The following is an 18,782-nucleotide window of genomic DNA, read 5'->3' as shown; positions in this document are numbered from 1 at the left end:
ACCATTCTTCATGGCCTCCCAACTAGGCACCACGACTCCATCGAGGGAGCAATACCAGTCAAAGGCGATCCCTTCTAAGGAAAGGGGGAATTGTCTTAGGCAAAGTGCTTCATTTTGAGCTGTTTCCCCACACTGTTTCAAAAAACGCCTAATATGTTTTTGAGGATCTCCATACCCCTCATATAGGACAAAATTTGGAAGTTCGTATCCTTCAGGAAATGGTGTTTGCTTTACCCATAAAGGAAACAAATCCCTTGGGCGATAAGTGCCCATCTCTCGAAGGTCAAGGGCAGTTTCAATCTTCTTCTCAATTGTGCCTTCTATGAAATCATATGTTTGAGAAGATGTACCTTCGTCATCCAAATGTTCTGACATCTCAATTTCTATTGGCCATGGTTTATAAAATGTTTTATAGAATCGATCAGCCATGGTGTCCCAATCTGGGATTGAATTAGGTGGCAGGCTGATGTACCAATCCGCTGCCCATCCTTCCAAAGAAAGAATGAACTGCCGTAGAAGTAACGCCTGGCTTTTTACTGTATTTCCACATTGTGCAAGGAAACGAACCAAATGGTGCCTTGGACAACCTGTCCCATTATATAAAGGAAAACGAGGTACTGCATATCCTCGTGGGAACTGAACCCATTCGACCCAATTAGGGAAAGGGTGTCCAAAAATTTGATTTCTTTCAATACTCAAATTTTGATGGGCTTCAAAACCCTCATCTTTCAAAGAGATTGTTACTTTTGCCTGATGTTCCGTTTCCCTTCTAGCTTCAATTTTTGTTTTCTCATTATCACCTGGATTGCGAATGATATGTATTTCTCGCTCTTCAAAATTTACGTCCACAGTGATGACATTACAAGGAAAGTCAAAGTGGTCACTTGATACACTTTCTCCATCGTATGTCCTAGCTGGGGATGTGTATGGTGAATCATCAGGGGAAAAGTTAAGTTCCAATCTTCGTTAGGATCCTCAACTTGAGATGGCTTTGCTTGTTTACTTGAATGCTTCCATACTTCATCATCCGACTTACACCTGCCATTCACCTCATCATCCTTGAAGTGTAGTCGTTTTTTCGCCTTTTTTACAAGCTCAGAGTTGGACCTACACCCAGTGTCTCTTTGTTCTGTTCCCCTTACATATTCTGGAGTGCTTTGATAGTACATTGGTGGTATTGGCGAATATTCTGGAGAAAAGGCTTCTGGTGTATACTCTGGAGAAGCTAGTGTATATTCTGGAGAAGTTGGTGTATACTCTGGTGAGTCAGGTATACAGATAGGAGATGTAATGCAATCCCCTTCCCTAACTTTTGAACCAACTTCACCCTCATCTTCCTCGCCATCACTCAAAACAATGATGGTTAGGCAAGGGGCCAAAGTAAATTTTTCCTCCCTTCTTTTATCAAAGTATGTCTGCAACTCTACAGATTGAAATTTTGAAGGTAGAAATTCCTCCAATGTGACTGGGACAAGAGGACCTTGCTCTAACTGCTCATCAGGGACCAATTTCTCCCCCTTTTCCTTCTTTGGGTTCTTTTTTCCTTTTCTCTTACTTACTTTGGCTTTTTTTTTGTTTCCTAGAAACTTTTGATTTTTGCTTTTTGAAAACTTTTTGGCCTTGTGTTGTTGGATCAACCACACTTCTAGCTTTCACTGTGGCATTTTGTTTTTTCTTCATGCTTTTTGACTGATAAATAACCCATTCACCTTCATTATCATTGTTGATAGTGATTGGGTTAGCAGATGCTTTCTCTTGAGGAGGGAGTTCGATAATTTTAGAGTCCAAAAGTTCCTGAATTTTATCTTTCAGAACAAAGCACTCTTTTATCGGATGGCTAATCAAACGATGGTAGGGGCAATACTTTGGATCATTGGTCTTTCCTACCTCATGTGGTCTTTTCACCTCAGGGAGAGCAATCAACTTTTGCTCCAACAGATCTTCAAATAGGTCTTCGACCAGATCATCCATGAAAGAATACTTCTTCTCCAACCTCTCTTTCATAGTCACCTTTTTAAATTCCTTAGGCTTTTTAGCCCCTACTACAATGGGACCCTTCTTTCTGGTTTCGATTGTAGCTGCAGTCGAGGACTCAACCCTTTCAACGGCCCTAGGCCTCCTTCGTTTAGCTAGATGCAGCTCCATGTCATGAGCTTTAGTGCATAGATCATTGAATCCTTCAAAAGTTTGAGCCATAAGAGCCGTGGAGAGCTCATGTCGGAAGTTGTTAAGGCACATCCGAATTAACTCTAATTGTGTAAACTTTTGAGGACAAGCAAATGTCAAAGCTCGCCATCTTGCAATGAAATCTGTAACAGACTCATTGTCACGTTGCTTGGTCTCAATCAGTTCTGGTACCCCAACTCGTCTTTGTGTGTTGCAGAACTGTTTAAGGAACTCCTTCACCATGAAATCCCAATTTAGGATTGATCCCTCAGGAAGATTAGCATACCAAGTAAATGCAGAACTTTCAAGCGATTGGACAAATAGCTGCAGGCACAGGGCCTCATTCTGGGCTATTGGCCCGCATCTTGAAAGAAAATGAGCCACATGTTGTCTTGGATCTCCTGTTCCATCAAACATTTTGAAATCTGGTTGGGAAAAACCAGAAGGGAATGGAACAGCATCTACCCATGCTGGGTAAGGTTTTGTAATTATTTGAAAATTCTCATCATCTTTTTCTTTGACTTTCTTTACTTGTCTCCTCACCATATTATCAATCATGGCCATGAGCAATGGATTCATACCACCACTGGTTAGATCGGAGTAACAAGGACTATTGCCCCCTGGGGCTAGTGTGCTTTGTATGCCTACGGATGTCCCCACAACAGGTTGTGTCATTTGTTTGGGTGCACTTCCTGGTCCTGTCATTTGGGCCTGTAACTGTTGCATTTGCTCCAACATAGCAGCCATTTCCCATTCTCTTCTCTCAAGTTGTTCTTGTAGGGCCACCACTTTTTCCTTGAGACCTTGGTCTTGTTGGACCTGCGAATTTTCACCTTCTTTCTCAACCTCAGTCATCATAACTGCGACTTTGTTGATATCTTTCAATTCATTGTTTTCAATATCCGTTGAAACAAACGAGATAGAATCATCTTGCTCGTATAAAGGATTATCAACCCTCACAACATTACTCATATTTGAAGCATCTGACTGTGATGCTTTGTTTTGAGCCTGACGGGTTATGGACCTTGTTACAGGCCCTTTTCTTATTCCCTCCATAGATAGTTCAACCAAAGTAGAAATATTTGCCAAGGGTTGCTTACCCTCCTCCACCTTAGATTTTCCAACAAAGACAGGACTTTCAATTTGTTTTTGGGGTTCATCTTTCAAGAGAGCCCTTTCAATAGCTCCTATAACATTTGTTGCGACTGTTCTTAGTTCCAGTTTCTTTAAGGCCTTATTTCTTCTTCGCTTTTGTCTTTTCGAAACTGGACCGGATGACATATCAAGTCGAGCCCCTAAGGGCATAGAAGGAACCGTTTGTGCCTTTGTAAATTCCTCATGAATTTTCAAAACAGTCCCTACATTTTTAGAGCGGGTCAATTGATGTTGATTCAAATCCCGTTGGGCCAACAGGTGTTCCTTATTCGAACCTTGTCGGGCCAACGGGTGTTCCTTATTCTGTCGGGCCAACGGGTGTTTCTCATTCGAACCCTGTCGAGCCAACGAGTGTTCCTTATTCTGTTGGGCCAACGGGTGTTCCTTATTTGAACCCTGTCGAGCCAACGGGTGTTCCTTATTCAAACCTTGTCGAGCCAACGAGTGTTCCTTTGGCTCCTGAGAGTTGACTAAGATTTGGTTTGACCGATTTTGTGCTCTGAACAGAACTATCGGTTCGTAGGCAGCAACTGTTTTTTCAACAACAGGGGCCTTTTTTCCATCAACAGGAGTTTGGGTCATTACCCTCCTCCCAATGGCCCTAATGATGGCCATGTTTTCAAAAGAAGCTTTCTTCTGGGCAGACTCCACCATTTTAATGGAGTCTTCTACCCTTTTGAGTAGTTGGGCCACAACATTTTTTGTTGCCCCCGTTGAAGCTGCAACAAAAGTCGCAGTTGCAAACTGATTAGCCTCCTTTGCCTGAATTAGAAAGTTCTTCGTTCGGGCTGTGGCCCTCACAATTGCATACTGCTTTGACGCTTTCACATAATCTTCAGTAATCTTTCTCAAACTTTCAGCTTTCTGGAGAAGTGTGACTTTCTTCGTCACACCAGTTACCTTCGGGACAGCCAAGAGCTTTCGCTCCGGAGCCCCTTGGGTGGCAGGGGAAAGAAGTGCATCTTTCCAGGATTTCGTTGGCTCTACCTTTGGGACAGCCAAGAGCATTCGCTCCGGAGCCCCTTGGGTGATGGGTGTTATCTCCAACCTTGGTGATTTCAGAACCACTGGAGTGTAGGTTTGTCTCCTAACAGTTGCTTCAGCATTCCTATAACAAAAGAATACGTCAGTAAGTTTCTACTATATATATATATATTTTTTTTTGTTCTTCAAAAGATGGGATGAGAAATAATGTCCCACTGGGCGTGCCAGAATTTGTAGACACAAATTTTAAAACATGAAGTGTTTCAACACATTTCAAAATTTATGTTACAAATGTCCACTGTTTAGTTTTTGGACTAAACAGTGTTGATTATTTGAATAGTAGGTTCTTATTTCCGATCTGTATTTCAGATCATTAATTAGACATTTTATACAAATGAAACCTCCGATTAATGAAGAACAAAATAAACAACAAAAGACAATTTAAGAAAAAAAAAAAATATATATTTTATTGAGATTGTTATGGGTTTTGAACCCTCGAATACAAAATACAGTTTGGGTTTGGAACCCTTTACCTATTCATCGCCATTAGCGTAGGCTCTTGAGTTCTCTAGGCTTCTCCTCTTCTTTCTTGTAACGAATTGTTTAGCTCTCAATTTCTTTTTCTCTCCCTCTCTGATCTTTTCACTTCTGATTTTTTTCGATCCCCCAGTCTTGTGTGATGGTCCTCATATTTATGGAGGGCCATCAGATGATAGGAATGCTTCATTTTCAATTTGAATTTCAAATTGAATGATGACGCCTATTTGAATTTTGAATAATAGAGCTATCTGATTAATCGTATATCTGATTAACCGGATTGATTTTTTGGGGTTTCATCCTGTGTGGTGTCCTTGCTGTAGGCTCTGCAGGTGTCATCTTTCGTAGGCTCCACGTGTCACTTGAGTATCTTGAATAACGTTGTTGAGATGCAACGTCGTTTTATTTATGTATTTCAACGGATCATATTGATCTTTTTTTTTTAGGAAGTGATTACCTACAACCTTCCTATCATAGACTCCATACGTGTCATAAATTTAGTTAAAATTTATGTGCCAACAACATGTTGTGTTGGTTTTATGGCAGGGCAAGCAATGTGATAGTGGCATCTGGAACATGTATTGGGTGTGGTGACTTTCTGCCATGTTCAATCTCAGATGATAGATTTATTATGATCAAAACTCATCCACACGTGTAACACTTGAGTTACCAAAGGGTGAATGATAAATTGCTAATAATTAAAAAAATCTGGTAACCAGATTTTTATAAATAGCCAGTTGGATAAAAATTCCTGATGGACCTACTACTTCAATTGATCTAGAAACTAAATCTGTTGTATATGCTTGGTAAATCTCTTAGGTAGCATTAGTACCAATTTGATGAGAGATTGATACCCGATGTGTTTTGTGCCATGGCTAATTCTTTGATTGGACTTGACAGGATGGAGATTTAAAGTATACTCTTTATGGTGTTCTTGTTCATGCCGGTTGGAGCACACATTCTGGCCATTATTACTGCTTGTTCGCACATCAAGTGGCATGTGGTACTCCCTCGATGATCATCAGGTATTAGTTCTATCTGTCTGTTTGTTGGTGTCTTTTTGAAAGTTTGTTTGGACATACTCCATGACAATTTGGAGCTTTCATCTCTTAATGGTTTCACTTTGAACAGTGTACTTGTTCTTTAAAATGCTGCATTGGTCGAAAAGGGATATATTTTTATTGCCATGTTTCCTAGATTTGTTTTGCTAGACCTTACAAGGTCATGTGGCATCAATTAGGACATAAACTAGCTATCATGTTGTATCAGGATATTTATTTGCAGCCAATAGACCATTTTTACATACTTCACCTTTCTTCAACTCATAGATGGTATGATACAAGCTTACTTGATCCTCAGGTTAGCTTAGCTCCCTTGGTGTACAATTTATGTTGCTAGACTGGGAAGATTACCCATTGCTTTGATTAACAGTGTCCCAATACAGAACTGTGGAATTCTTGTTTTATAAAAAAAATAAAAAAATTGATAAAATAGATCCTTCTCTCAGACAAGCCATATAGTGGAGATTAACTATGCCACCAATAGCTGAGGAATACATAACTCTTTGGATCTATGAACTAGAAACAACTTGTCCTTATTGTTTTATTATTGCAGTTTTAACCACCATGCCTTTGGTTCAAATCTCAGGACGAAGCCAAATCTACCAGTTACTAGGCAATCTGAAACCCCTTCTGGGCTCATAACACAACAGCCATGGTCTTACTACCCACCCTTTGTGTTCACAAATAAATTCTTCTTTTCTCTTTATAGATCCCTTTTTTCCCTGTGTTTGAAGAAAATTTTTCATCTCTTGGTTTTCTATTATTAATTTGTTGATTATGATTTTCTAACATCATTTGAGTTTGGTGATCATGCAAAATTAATTTAGGAAGATGCTTAAAGTTAGATCATTCAAATTATCTCTTAACTCATCGTGTGATACTCATGGAATTGTGGCTAGATGCAAATTTGAACAATATAAAAAAGTATCACGTGATTCTAGTTACAAGCCGATGTCGACACACTATATCTTAAGCCATACAATATGAGATAAATCGAACAATACATATAATTATTGTACGATTCTAACCTTAGTTGCAGGAATCGTTGTGACGAATCTTCGTAAGAAACACGATTCCGCGTTTCTTGGAAAGAAACGTGTAGGAATCGCGTTTCCGTAGAGAGAGAAACGCGATCCTAACCAAGATGGGATCGTTGGTGAAGAAGAACAAAAACCCTAGCTTGTTGGTCAACAAAGAGAGAGAGGAGAAAGAAAGTGAAGAACCTGAAGGTTGTGTTTGGTATGTCGTTTGCTTCGTTTTTCTTCTACTTTCATCACTTCGAAGGTCGTCTCTCTCTCTCTCTCTCTCTCTGTTTTTCGTCTCTATCGCAGTTCGTCTCTCTCTCTCTGTGTTTTTTGTCTCTGTCGCAGATCGTCTTTCCCTCTCTCTCTGGCAGATCGTCTCTCTCTCTCTCTCGCAGATCGTCTCCTCTCTCTCTCGCAGATCACCTCCTCTGCCTTCATCTTTGTCTTTGCCTTCGTCTCCTTCTCTCTGACCTTCACGATGTATACCTAATATATAAGTGAAATATATATATATATATATTGCTGGAAATTTGTGTTAATGCATATAATAAGATAGTGGCATATGATAGTGGTGTTGGTGGTAGATAGTGGCATGTATAGAATATGATAGTGGTGTTGGTGGTAGATAGTGGCATGTATAGAATATGATAGTGGTGTTGGTGGTAGATAGTGGCATGTATATAATATGATAGTGGTAGATAATGGTAATATATAATATGTAAGTGGCATATAATGGGTTATAATGATGTTTGTAATATCTCCTATATAAGGAGTGTCATTTGGTCTTGTAAAATAAGAAGTTTTGAATATAACAGAAATATATTCCTTCTTCCTCATATTTTCGGAGTTCTTTTTCCTCATATTTTCTAAGTTGGTATCAGAGCTACAAAAAACACAGCAGCCCTAAAACCGTCATAGCCATGTCGGAAGTCACGTCCGAAACCACTTCAACCCCTGCCGTTGCTATTCCGGTGAAAACGTCCAACTCTCACTCTGTCCAAATCACCACCATCCGCCTAAATGGTGATAATTTTCTCCGCTGGTCACAATCTGTCCGGATGTATATCCGTGGGCAAGGAAAGATCGGTTACATCACTGGTGACAAGAAGGCTCCTGCTGTTAATGATCCGCTGTTCGACAGTTGGGACGCTGAAAACTCCATGGTTATGACATGGTTGGTCAATTCCATGGAGGAGGATATAAGCTCTAATTACATGTGCTATCCTACTGCACAAGAATTGTGGGATAATGTTAGTCAGATGTATTCTGACCTAGGAAATCAATCTCAAGTTTTCGAATTAACTTTGAAGTTGGGAGAGATTCGTCAAGGAGATGATTCCGTCACCAAATATTTCAATTCGTTGAAAAGGTTGTGGCAGGATCTTGACATCTTCAACACATACGAATGGAAATCCGTTGACGACTGCAACCACCACAAGAAAACCGTGGAAGACAGCCGTATTTACAAGTTTCTTGCCGGCCTCAACATTGAGTTCGATGAAGTGCGAGGAAGAATTATTGGCAGACCTCCTCTCCCATCCATTGGCGAAGTATTTGCCGAAGTCAGAAGGGAAGAGAGCCGAAGGAGCGTCATGCTTAAGAAAAAAGGTACTGGTGAATCAATTGAAATTTCTGCTTTAATTAGCGATGCTGCGGCCAACAAGGCTGCAAATTACCAGCGCAGGTTTGATGATAAGCCACGGGTCTGGTGTGATTTTTGCAACAAGCCTCGCCATACACGCGAAACGTGTTGGAAGATTCATGGCAAACCTGTCAACTGGAAAAGCAGCAAACAAGGAGAGAAGAATCGTGGCTTTCCTACCGCTAATGAAGCCGATTCAAGTCCCTTCAACAAAGAGCAGATTGATCAACTCTTAAAGCTGATAAAATCCAACTCCTCATCCGGTACTCCTAGTGTTTTGTTGGCACAAACAGGTAGAAATTCTAAAGCCTTCTCTTGCCTAAACTTCTTTCCGTGGATCATAGATTCCGGTGCCTCCGATCACATGACTAGTTTTTCCCATTTATTTAGTACCTATTTCCCTTGTTCTGGTCATGACAAAATCAGAATAGCCGATGGTAGTTTTTCACCTATTGCAGGAAAAGGATTTATTAAACTAAATGAGAAAATTAATCTCAATGCTGTTCTTCACGTCCCCAACTTAGCCTGTAACCTTTTGTCTGTCAGTAAACTATCTAAGGATTCTAATTGTCGTGTTACATTTTTTGAATCCCATTGTGAATTTCAGGACCAGAACTCGGGGATGATGATTGGGCGTGCTAGGATGCTTGAAGGTCTTTACTACTTTGATGAAGTACCTGTTAGTAATAAAAAAGCTCAGAGCTTTAATAGTACTAGTTCAATCTCTGTTCGAGAAAAAATAATGCTATGGCACTATAGGCTAGGACATCCTAGTTTTCTTTATCTGAAACATTTATTTCCAGAATTATTTAAAGGGATTGATTGTTCTTCTTTTCATTGTGAAAGTTGCATTTTTGCAAAATTTCATCGCTCTACTTATTTGCCAAAACCTTTCCAGGCTTCCAAACCTTTTTATTTGATTCATAGTGATGTTTGGGGCCCTTCTAAAATCACTACTCTTTCTGGTAAAAGATGGTTTGTTACATTTATTGATGACCATACCCGCTTATGTTGGATTTATTTGATGAATAAAAAATCTGACGTGAAAAATTTATTCACAAATTTTTACAATATGATTGAAAACCAATTTCAAACCAAAATTGGTATTTTACATTCTGATAATGGAACAGAATATTTCAATGAGCAGTTGGGTGAGTTTTTGGAAAAAAAGGGAATTTTTCATCAATCTACATGTCGGGATACCCCTCAACAAAATGGCATTGCAGAACGAAAAAATAAACATCTACTTGAAGTAGCACGTGCTATAATGTTTTACATGCATGTTCCTAAATATTTATGGGGTGAAGCAATTTTAACAGCCTCTTATTTGATAAACAGGATGCCTACAAAGGTGTTAACATACAAAACACCTTTCGATTGTCTCAAAACTTTTTTTCCTGACACGAGGTTGTTTTCTGATTTACCCGCCAAAGTTTTTGGATGTACTGCCTATGTTCATGTTCCTAGTCAATTTCGTTCAAAACTTGACCCCCGTGCTATAAAATGTGTTTTTTTGGGTTATTCCTCAAACAAAAAGGGGTATAAGTGTTTCGATCCTCAAACCAAGAAATTTCATGTGAGTATGGATGTGTCATTTGTGGAAACAAAATCCTATTTCCCCAACACTTCTCTTCAGGGGGAGACAAGTGGAGTAGAAGACCGTTTTTGGGATATTTCTATCTCGCTCCCCAATGTCATTTATCCTACACAAAAATCACATCTGTCTGATAATGATCACTTAGGAGAACCAAGTTCTATGGTGCCTAGTCAAGAAGATTCTTGTTTAGGGGGAGAAGTACTACAAAATGATCTAAATCCTGAGCTTCAGGTTTATACTAGGAAGCGATTTCATCTGAGGAATAATGACCCGAATGTCCATCCTAATAACCCGAATGTCCACCCGAGTTCTGGCATCGAAATTTTAGGTAATCCTATTCCTTCTATTTCCGACCTTGATGTTCCTATAGCAATTAGGAAAGGTGTCCGAAATTGCATTAAACATCCAATTGCAAATTACCTCTCCTATCAAAGACTGTCTAAAGACCATAGAGCTTTCACATCTAGGATTTCACACTTGTTTGTTCCAAGGAATATACAGGAAGCATTGGATGATCCGAATTGGAAATTAGCAGTCATGGAGGAGATGAATGCTTTAAGGAGAAGTGGTACTTGGGAGATAGTTGATCTACCCAAAGACAAGAAAACAGTTGGGTGTAAATGGGTGTTTACGATAAAATGTAACGCAGATGGAAGCGTTGAGAGATACAAGGCGAGACTGGTGGCTAAAGGCTTCACTCAAACTTATGGGATCGACTATCAGGAGACGTTTGCTCCTGTTGCTAAAATAAATTCCATCAGAGTACTGTTATCTCTTGCAGTAAATTCAGATTGGCCTCTACATCAACTTGACATTAAAAATGCATTTCTCAATGGTGATCTTGAAGAGGAGGTGTTCATGAGCCTACCGCCGGGATTTGAGCAGAGACTTGGAAGCGACAGAGTATGCAGATTGAACAAGTCATTATACGGACTCAAACAATCACCAAGAGCGTGGTTTGAACGCTTTGGGAAGGCAGTTATCAGTTGTGGCTTCTCGCAGAGTCAAGCAGATCACACAATATTTTATAAACATTCAAAAAACAGTAAAATTGCAATTTTGATTGTTTATGTTGATGACATCATTTTAACTGGTAATGATGAAGCAGAGTTAGCAGCCCTCAAAGAGAAACTCGCAAAAGAATTTCACATTAAGGATCTGGGAGCCCTCAAGTATTTCCTCGGAATGGAATTTGCAAGATCCAAGGAAGGTATATTCATTAATCAGAGAAAATATGTTCTTGATCTCCTTGGAGAAACATGTATGCTTGGTTGTAAGACGGTGGAGACTCCGATCGAGCCTAACTTGAAGTTACAAGCTGCTAAGGCTGAAGAAGTCAAAGAGAGGGAACAATATCAGCGACTTGTCGGGAAATTGATTTACTTGTCTCATACGCGGCCTGATATTGCCTTTGCAGTCAGCATGGTAAGTCAGTTCATGCACTCACCAGGGGCAGAGCACTTTGAGGCCGTTTATAAGATCTTAAGATATTTGAAAGGAACTCCAGGGAGAGGCTTACTGTTCAAGAAACATGGACATCTTCAAGTTGAAGTATACACAGATGCAGACTGGGCAGGAAGTGTTACAGACAGGAGATCAACATCCGGATACTGCTCCTTTGTAGGTGGGAACCTAGTTACATGGCGGAGTAAAAAATAGAATGTGGTAGCTAGAAGTAGTGCAGAAGCAGAGTTCAGAGCTGTTGCCCATGGAATCTGTGAAGTAATGTGGATTAAAAGAATTCTTGAAGAATTAAAGCTTTCTCACCCGACACCTATGAAGGTCTATTGTGACAACAAAGCAGCTATATCTATAGCTCATAATCCAGTTCTACATGATCGCACAAAACATATAGAAGTGGATAAACATTTCATCAAGGAGAAAATCAATGCTGGCATAATCTGTATGACCTACCTTCCAACAGGTGAACAATTAGCTGATGTGCTAACGAAGGGACTACACAAGAAGCAATTTGATAAGCTGACTAGCAAGCTGGCTATGGAAGATATCTTCAAACCAGCTTGAGGGGGAGTGCTGGAAATTTGTGTTAATGCATATAATAAGATAGTGGCATATGATAGTGGTGTTGGTGGTAGATAGTGGCATGTATAGAATATGATAGTGGTGTTGGTGGTAGATAGTGGCATGTATAGAATATGATAGTGGTGTTGGTGGTAGATAGTAGCATGTATATAATATGATAGTGGTAGATAATGGTAATATATAATATGTAAGTGGCATATAATGGGTTATAATGATGTTTGTAATATCTCCTATATAAGGAGTGTCATTTGGTCTTGTAAAATAAGAAGTTTTGAATATAACAGAAATATATTCCTTCTTCCTCATATTTTCGGAGTTCTTTTTCCTCATATTTTCTAAGTTATATATATAAGATAATAAACATATAAAATCTTTAACTAAATATATAATATATATATATATAAAACATATAAAATCTTTAAATAAATATAGATATTTAAAAAATAAAAAAATAAAAAACATTAACACATTATTATTTAATATATATCATATATATACATATAAATATATAATAAAAAAAATAAAAATATTAATATATATAATCTTTATAATATATTTACATAAAAAATATTAACACATACAAATATAATATATATATATATATATATATGAGTATATATTATACATATTAATAAAAAAAACACACACACATATATGTAAAATAAAATAAAAATAAATTAACAATAACTCATTATTTAAAAAATATAATAAATAAATAAAATAATTAATGTGTATTAAAATAAAAGTATTTATAAAAAAACTTCTAATGTGTATTAAAAAATATATATATATATATATTACCGCTTCCCAAGGCGCTCCCAACCTAAGAAATTTCTATCGGCTCATGCTTCCTCGCTCCCGCCCCCGCTCCCGCTTCGTGCAACTAAGATTCTAACAACATTGCATAATACACGTGTCTCAAACTAGCCACCTTGATAAGATTGTTGCTATATGCCCCACCGATTGCTTTCGTCCTCACTTATTCATATTTTTATTACCATTTTTCCCTAGCACAAAATACCTATTTTATCTTTATCCCTAACTGTTCAAACTTTACCTCTACCTCATTCCCACGTCATCCATTAGTTGCTCTGGCCTTTCCCCTGCCCTTCCACTTGCTTTAGCAACCATCTCCCTCCCATCCCTTGCTCTTCCCCACCCTCACCCGCTCTTTCCCAGCCCATCCTCGGCACCTACCCCACCACTTTCCCCCTCCCCCTCTCTCTCTCTCTCTTAGTTAGAGGGGAGGCCATCAGAGGGTGGAGAGGATTAGGGTGGCACATGGAGGGTGGGGGCTACGGAGGTGGCGAGGAGTTGGAAGAGGCTGAGGGAGGACAGGGAAGGGATGCTAATGGTGGTGCTGGAGGTGGGAAAGGGTTGTGGAGTGGCGGTCGGAGCTGCTGAGGGACAGTGGGATGGTTATTGGAGCTGGTGGTAGTGGGTTGTGTATGGGGTGGGTAGGATTACAGTTTGCTAGTGGATGACACTTTTGGTATTAAGTGGGTTGTCTAAAGAAAAATAAAAAAAATAAAAATTTGTTGGTGGGTGCTCTAAGAAATTTGGTGAGGCTATTAGCAACACTCAAAATGATTTACTTTGGTGTGACCTTACTACACTTGGTTGAGTTTGTTAATGATTTCCTAGAAATATGATTTGGTAGGACTTTAAATTGCAATGTTGCCACAACGTTACCCGTAACCACAACTTTATTTGTTGATTCTAAAGCATCAGCTGATTCACACCTCCACTTAGTTTCACCCAAGCTTCAATTTGGTCATGGATAGATAACCTAGCTTCACATCCACTAACAGTGACACAGTTACCCTATGCAGATTCGCTTTTGCTATGGCTCTGGTGGGTTCCCTTAATCAAAGCCACTACCTATTTGATGGGAATGGCTATTGCACAAATGAACTCTCAATTATTTCATGGATCCTATTTCTATTTTTGTGAAGAAGAACTCATGACCAAGGGGATTCTTTCTTGTACAAATGGTACTTTGAACTTGGAATGAGTATGAAAAAATTGACTACACTTTTATCTTTTAAGTCGTTTTGTCGGACACAATGTTAAGATGGAATGATACATAGTAGCCTTGTCTCTACGCTTGAAATTGACTATACTTTTATCTTTCAAGTGGGTTTGAGAATATTGCCCGATGATGAACATGAGAGATCGTTTGAAAAATCGTATGAGGCTCTGGAAAAATGTCCATTTTTCCTTTATAAGAGCTTAACTGAACTTTAGGTGATAAAACAAGTGTTTTGATAAAATTCAGCTTGTATTAGGAAGCGTGCCATTTGATAGTTTTTGAAATAATTTGCCCTTTAAGTTCAAAAACTCTAGTGTTCTCTCACGTACTAAACACATTCTCACTTGGCGCCCAAACTAATAAAATGAAGTACATCATGCAATAACGGAAATAAATGTTTAAGTTACAGACCCAAAATTAATTAATATAATAATCCAACAAAAGATGTAAAGGCACGCAAGCCCAATTAACGTAGGGTTTGAACTTAACATGACAAACTATGTCCCAACACTCATGCCGGCAGGTGTCTATTAGTACCTACACAATGCAGGGGGGGTGAGTATTGACACTCACCCAGCAGTAATCTCATTTCTTACTGAGTAAACATGTTAGTGTCGTGGCAAATAAATTATGTAATGGAATGTCCAATTTCTGGATTAACTTAATTTTATTAAGTCCATCTTATTTAATTAACTCATTAGAGATAATTAAATAATGGAAAGAATCCGAAATCAATAACCACCAATAGGGCTTCAATAACCTGCCAACATGGAAAAAAAATTTAGCCTCGCCAACACATAACATATCCAAGCTATAAATAAGTACAGACTAGGTCCCACATTGATCTCACTCGATGCTCCCTCTGAGCTGCATGTTAGAAAATCCACACCACCGTCTCCACAGAAGCTACTATTGCTATCAACTGCACAGTGTTCGGGGTTCTAATCCTCAAATAGTTCGATCCACTATCTCCTGAAGCTTATTGGCAATACCGGCTATAAGCCTATAACCCGGGCCACGCCTGTAAAATCAATAATACCGGGACTCGACCGAAAATCAACCGAGTACAAATAAAACTCCAAACTAGGTTACTTTTACAGTTGGAATATTTTTCGACACTAGGCCATTTTCTCAAAAATGTTCTCCTTGGCCAATACCCTTAAGGGTCCAATCTCAATTATGCCCCCAAGGCATAATTGACCTAAATGCCCTTAAGGCACAAATTACTAAGATGCTCTCAAGGACAAAATTACCAAATTGCCCTCAGGCATAAATTATCAAAATGCCTTCAAGGCATCATTTACCATTATATCCCAATTAACCACTAGTTAATTTCTTATATGATAAATTCAAGAATTTCACCCAAATTACTTTTAATGGATTATTTTACCCTTTAGTGGCCAAAATCACCATTTAGCCCTTATAGTCTCTAAATTCATTAAATAACCCAACAAATCCACAAAGTAACTTAAACCTTAAAATAATCGTAGGAACATATTTATTTACTCAAGAAACTAGCAAGCAAAACTAGTTTGAAAATTTTGAAAAAAATAGCAAAACTCAACTAAATCAAACCATGTTTTTAATTAGGCTATTTAACCCCATGATTAGTCTAACTACATTATTTTTCTCAAATTTTCAACACTTCTAAGATTTCACACAATTCTAAAGTTGTCCAAAAATTATGTTATTTACATCAAAAGTCTTAGAATATGGCACAGACAACACCTTTTGATATTTGAGTAAAAAGCCCCAAATGTTTTTCGTACCCAATTCTTTCTTTGTTTTCATTCTCTCTTTTACATGTTTATGTAAATATATGTATTATGTATTAGGGTTTGTGATATAGAAGAGGGAAAAGCCAATTTGCAGAGCAAGGGCGTCAATGAATCAACAACGAACCACCTGCATTGAAGGTTGGCAACAGTAGAAACATTGCGATTCTTTGTGCCTTTCAAACATAAACTTTCAGTTTGATTATGGCCTCGAACAAATTGCTACATTCCATATTTCTTTTTCATCTCTCTGTTTTTTTGTGAATCTAAACTTAATAGTTTTCTTTGATTTGGTTTTTTTATTTACTTTTTTATTTACGATCTCATCTGTTTTTCTCCCCTTATTTTCTTCATAATTTTTTTTACTATTGTCAGATTTTCTGTTGTTTTGCTTGATTTTCTCCTCTACCAAAGAGGATCTATGTATTGAAATCCTATATGTTTTTTGATGGATTACACAGATAGATACGATTTGTTACCCATATTATGACTATTGAATATTGATGATATGATTTTGTTGACTTTGTTTGAATTTATGAAGATCATATGATTTTTCAGCCGCAAAAGAATTAACCAAAAAATTATGAGTTAAATTGTTTGAAAAATATTATTTATAAAATTATTGGAGATGGTTAGAGACTTGGGTGATGATGTATGTATGATGGTTCAAACCACTGATGGAGGGGTGATTGTGATTTGTAATTAGGTGGCAGAGAGAGGTCAGTGTAATTTAAACTTGTGGGAATGTCTCCATCATGTCAAAAGCCTCAATAGATAGGTCAGTGTAATTTACCCAATTATTTTAAAAAAAAAATCTTGGACTATATCATATTTCTTAATTTTTTGCATATAGTAGTAACGAAACTAGATTCAGTTTTCAGCTTTTTGTTTGTGGATTTTGATGTATTTTCTAGTCTAGAGCTTGTGACAGAGCCATTTATCTATTATTTTCTACTAAAATATTTATTGATTGCCAAATGGAATTCTAAGAAAAACGCTGCTAGTTTAGCTTACATATGGACTTCCTCTTTGCTCTCCAGATATTTTTTCCCTTTGATCCTTCCGAATTTTTTAGAGTTATGTTATGACTCTTTTGGCTTTGTAGTCCATTCTTATTCTCTATTTTTAACAAGCTTGATCTCAAGTATAGTTATATGATGCTATTTGTGGAATGACTGACTTTTTGGGAAACATTATTAAGTTCATTTAATCCTCTTCATGATATTGGTGTTTTTTAACAATTAGGATTACTTCATTTTTCTTGTTGTATTGAATTTAAGGAATTGGTTGTGCTATATGCTCCTATCATCATATTTGATGGTTGGTGTTATATCTTTGTTTTGTGATTTCTGCCCCTGTTCTTTTCTCAAATCATTTTTCTTGTTTAGCTTTAATTTTCACTTTGATATGATTTTTTATTGAAGCATTTTGGGTGTTAATTTGTAGGGTCAAGAGGGAATCTGGAGGGAAATATATAGAGAGATGGAGGGAGAGAAAAACGGTGGCGCTACTTGCATAATGATGTCGCCAAATTGAAGGTTGCTTATAGTAGTCCATAGGTTCCTTTGTTTTTCTTTGCTCAATCAAACTTTGTTTTGTCGTAGGAATGACTCATTTTTTGTTGATAGAGCTACTATGTATGTAGCAGCAGATATTTGAAAATTGAAATCAGTTTGTGTAATAAAAGTTTAATGCTTTGATTTACTAGGAAAATATTTGTTGTTTATTTTTTTCAAATGTAAATAATCATGTTTTCAAATTTAAAAAGTCTGAGATTTTTTTTTTAATCAAATACCAGTCATGGTTAAAATAGAATTGAGATCTTTTGTCATTTACAATGACACTAATTGTGATGTATGTTTTAGAAATGATCAGTCTTATTCAAAAACTGAGATCTTCTGCGCTTTATAATCACACTTTATGAAAAAATGTGATCTTTTTCCATTTTCAATCATACTTCTTGAAAAATTGAGATGTATGTTTTAGAAATGATCAATTATGGAGAAAAATTGAGACATTTTGCCATTTACAATTACAATTTTTGAAAAACTGAGATGTATGTTTTATATATGATCACAATTTTATAGAAAACACTGAGAACTTAATAAGAATATTACGCATACTTTAAAATTTTAATTTGTGTTTTAGTTTACTATAACGGTTAGAAAGTGTGACGGAAAATAAGTATAAATCATCACACTTGCATAGATCACGCTTTTTGTAATGTGAAAAATTGAGATTGATAAATACTACTATGGTTAAAAGCTGAGATTGTTTAGCTTTTTTGTAGTAGGCACTCTAACTCACCAACAACCAATATAGAAGAAATTTGGCTCAGTTGAACCATAAAAATTGCAACTGATGTAAAGCTTTAAATTGCTATGCAAGGACAAGCCAAATAAAACGCAATTAAAAACTACTACAGAAGCAAACTAACATTGCTGAAAATATTCAAAGCATTGCGCACAGTGGCAGATCCAGCGGATCTAGAAATTCAAAACAAGGGGGTACATATTACTCACAACATTGAAAAAAAGAAAAACCCACAATAAGCAACAAGATATTATTAAATTTATATATATATATATATATTGGGAGGGTCAGTTGTTGAGATTCAATATTACAATTATCATGAAAATTACATCAACATGACTTATAAATGTACAATCAACAACCTAACTGAATTTACGATTAACAAATCCAATACTATCAACTCAACAAAGTGTCCCACAATGCAGAAAAACAATTAATTAACCATACCCGCA

The 18,782-nt window shown here is 37.3% G+C and overlaps 2 long non-coding RNA genes and 1 other non-coding gene across 3 annotated transcripts; 2 read left to right on the top strand and 1 right to left on the bottom strand.

Moving 5' to 3' along the window:
* Positions 1-5,433: 5,433 nt before the first annotated feature.
* LOC114268505 (uncharacterized) lies at positions 5,434-17,730 on the top strand. The gene is made up of 3 exons (XR_014366458.1): positions 5,434-5,867; positions 16,724-16,795; positions 17,464-17,730. It is a non-coding gene; the product is annotated as an uncharacterized LOC114268505 (long non-coding RNA).
* LOC145824627 (uncharacterized) lies at positions 6,752-13,222 on the bottom strand. Its single transcript, XR_014366459.1, has 2 exons — positions 13,107-13,222; positions 6,752-6,931 (listed from the first exon to the last, which is right to left on the bottom strand). It is a non-coding gene; the product is annotated as an uncharacterized LOC145824627 (long non-coding RNA).
* On the top strand, positions 16,114-16,246 carry LOC114268536 (small nucleolar RNA snoR86). The gene has a single exon (XR_003631287.2). It is a non-coding gene; the product is annotated as a small nucleolar RNA snoR86 (small nucleolar RNA).
* Positions 17,731-18,782: the final 1,052 nt, after the last annotated feature.

This window comes from Camellia sinensis, chromosome 4 (assembly GCF_055761805.1).
Source record: "Camellia sinensis isolate YWXY chromosome 4, ASM5576180v1, whole genome shotgun sequence".
NCBI lineage: Eukaryota > Viridiplantae > Streptophyta > Magnoliopsida > Ericales > Theaceae > Camellia > Camellia sinensis.
The sequence above is the reverse complement of the archived record's forward strand: the minus strand, read 5'-3'. Positions and strand labels throughout refer to the sequence as shown.